Source organism: Pteropus alecto, unplaced genomic scaffold (genome assembly GCF_000325575.1).
Source record: "Pteropus alecto unplaced genomic scaffold, ASM32557v1 scaffold766, whole genome shotgun sequence".
NCBI classification, from domain to species: domain Eukaryota; kingdom Metazoa; phylum Chordata; class Mammalia; order Chiroptera; family Pteropodidae; genus Pteropus; species Pteropus alecto.
The window spans coordinates 269,410-272,597 of record NW_006438090.1 but is presented as its reverse complement, the minus strand read 5'-3'; the positions used below and the strand labels follow the sequence as shown (position 1 = coordinate 272,597).

General features: G+C 35.5%; 1 pseudogene; it reads left to right on the top strand.

Annotated features, from left to right (window-relative positions):
- Positions 1 to 283: 283 nt before the first annotated feature.
- LOC102884087 lies at positions 284 to 675 on the top strand (annotated as a pseudogene).
- Positions 676 to 3,188: the final 2,513 nt, after the last annotated feature.

Sequence of the window (3,188 nt, the reverse complement as noted above, 5' to 3'; positions counted from 1 at the left end):
TCAAATACCATTCCAGTTATTTTCATACTATTCTGATCCAATTCAATTACTATTCTTAAAGATAGCAGGAGACCACTTTCCTTAACACATTCATTTATAGTTTCTAGCTAAACATGAAAAGGCAGTGTTAGACTAATACTTTTCTTACAAAACCAAGATTATACTAGTAATTTTCCAATTTAACTTCACAGATTTTCTCAGTCCTTAAGCTAGATACAGTGTATTAACAGAGTAGAATCCAACTTCAAACTTTCAAAGTGGCTTTATTGTCTGCATGAGAAACATTAATTAAAAGAATTAACACTTCGAGAGACTACCTAGTTCTGTGCCTTGCAGTTTTGTTTTTCTCTGCTTCCGGACCCGAGACCTCTGCCACAACCATGCTCTTCCAGATCCTCAGTCAGACCAAGAAGCATCCAATCTTGAACCCTCTCTTCATATTTATTGGAGCTGAAGGAACTTGGGCAGCACTGTATATCTTGCGCCTGGCATTATTCAATCCAGATGTCTCTTGGGACAGAAAGAATAACCCAGAACCCTGGAACAAATGGAATTCCAATGTGCAATACAAGTTCTATTCAGTGAATGTAGATTATAGCAAACTGAAGAAAGAAAGTCCAGACTTCTAAATGAAATGTTTCATTAAAAAGCTGCTTAGAATGAACGTCTTGCAGAAGCCATCTGCACAATTTTCCGCTTAACCAGGAAATATTTCCCCTTCGAATGCACAAAATCATGTTGAGGTTTACATTGATTAATAAACATCTGAAACTTGAAAAAAAAAAAAAAGAACACCTCTGTGGGAACTATTAAAAGTTTATTTACCCTAGGGGAACAAATATCCTCTGGAAACGGCACTAAGCAGGCACTGTTTTTCATAACCCCAATCATTACACAGACATAGATTGGAAGCTTGTTTGTTTTCTTGGTTACAATGAGTTGAACATAAACATCTATCCCAAAAGAATCCCTTTTATGGCTGTCTTCAACTCAGTATGGTTGAAAATTCTTGAAAATACTAAGAAGTACCAAATCCTTAATAATTTTTTCAGTTAGTTGATAAAACTGGGCATTTTGTGACAAGAATGCACTTCAGGGTAAGTGCAGACAGGTAGAATAAGAAAAAAGTCCATAATCATAAATTAAGAAAAAAATGTAAGTTTTAGTTACTTTAATAGGAGGATGGTCATTCTACTGATTATTTCATCATTCATCTTTTTCCTGCCAAACATTTGGTACATTATTATGTAGAATAAGATTAAAGACATCATATAAGACAATGACAAATCCAGCTTTCCCACATAAGGTCACATAGTATCTAAAACTCTTAGAGGTTAATGCTCTGAAATTTTCTTCAGGTTTAAGCAGTGTAGGAACTGGTAGGAAAAGCAAAAATAACTTGACTAAGTGAAATTTTTATTGCCCCAGTAGGAGGGAAACACAAATGACTTAACTATTTTAATAAGGTTTAAGATTTATTTAAAGAATCTTCATGATTCATTTACATTTATTTTTCACCAAAATGAAACAACATGAAATCTGTTCCCCAAAGGAGAGACAGAAATAATAAGGATGCTACCAGAATATATATATTACTACTGGGAAAATGATTATTTAAAGTAAAGCAGGACATAGATTTTAGCCTTGGGTTAACGTTTTTGTAAAACTTTTCATTTTTTGGCAACAATATATGTGGGTTGGCCGAAGTCAAATTTATTTCTCAACTTTCAAGATAAATTGCCTCTGAAACAACATGCAGTTTCTCATAAATAGAACCAATGTTAAATATTTTTAAAGTTGATAAATAAAAGGGTTTTTTCCTCTAATTTAATTAGTAGTTTAAAAAAAATACTGTTTTTCATTTTTCTTTCTTTTTTTTTTTTGTCATATCACTGGACCAGAAACACTGATTCATTAGCACCTAATGACTGTGGTGGCTCCAAAGTACTTCACTTAACAGTTCGCCTCAGCATACTTTTTACAAGCAGGGAATATAGTATATAGGTGAAATGCCCTGACTTTCAATGTTGCTTGTAAGAGATCTTGATGAAAATGCTCATTTACTTCTGGACACCAAAGTCTAGCAGTAGAAATTCCTGCTCATGGATGACTCAAGTTTACTGCCACCCCTCCACTTCACTTAACAGTTCGCCTCAGCATACTTTTTACAAGCAGGGAATATAGTATATAGGTGAAATGCCCTGACTTTCAATGTTGCTTGTAAGAGATCTTGATGAAAATGCTCATTTACTTCTGGACACCAAAGTCTAGCAGTAGAAATTCCTGCTCATGGATGGCTCAAGTTTACTGCCACACCCCTCCTCGCAAAAAAAAAAAAAAAATAGTGCTGAAAATGACCAACTCTTATGCCCTCCCCAAAATTTCTGTACTAACAAACAAAATAAATGGTTAATTATCTTTGGCAAGGAAAACACTGGAAATTATTCTGGCTCCAGTAAACTAAAAATAATTAAATATATTTTTGTGTAGGTTGGAATTTTTTTATAATTCTATTTTTTCCCAATGTATGCAATATTTTTATTATCAGCTTAAATACTTTCCAAGAGAAAGTTTCCCAAACATAGCATAGCAGCAGTGGGTATAGAAACAAGTAGAAAATAATTGGTATGTTCTACTCAGACTGAATCCATGCCTTCCCAATTATTAGACCATCTTTCACCTCCTCAAATTTGTTTTACTTCCATCAATTTTTTTTTTCCTTGAGGGCTTCACATTGCTCAGGAACACAGCTGGTATTTGGTGGCGTGTTCACTCTATGGAACACAGACCAGCAATGCCAGATTATATTGGTCTTGTCTGTGTTCTTCCTCTCATTATTCTCTCTTGCTCTTCAGACCCATTCTTCTCTCCTGCTTACTGTGTCTCACATTTCCAATGATGATCCTTTTGACATCCTCCTGTCTCTTCTCTACTACCATTTCTCAATTTCAACCAGTACTCATTTTATGCCCAATCCTTCTTGCTCAGTCTCCTTGCCTGGATGACACAGGGATGAGTGATTGCACTCTGGATGTCATTCTGTTTTCAATTTTCCATCTCAGAGAATTCACAGGTCTGATCTAAGCCCTGAGATAGGGAGGCTGGCTGGAGTCTTGCCATGCCAAGTGTGGTCTGAGGACCAGCAGCATCAGCTTCCCCTGAGAGCTTATTAGGAATGCAGAATCTCA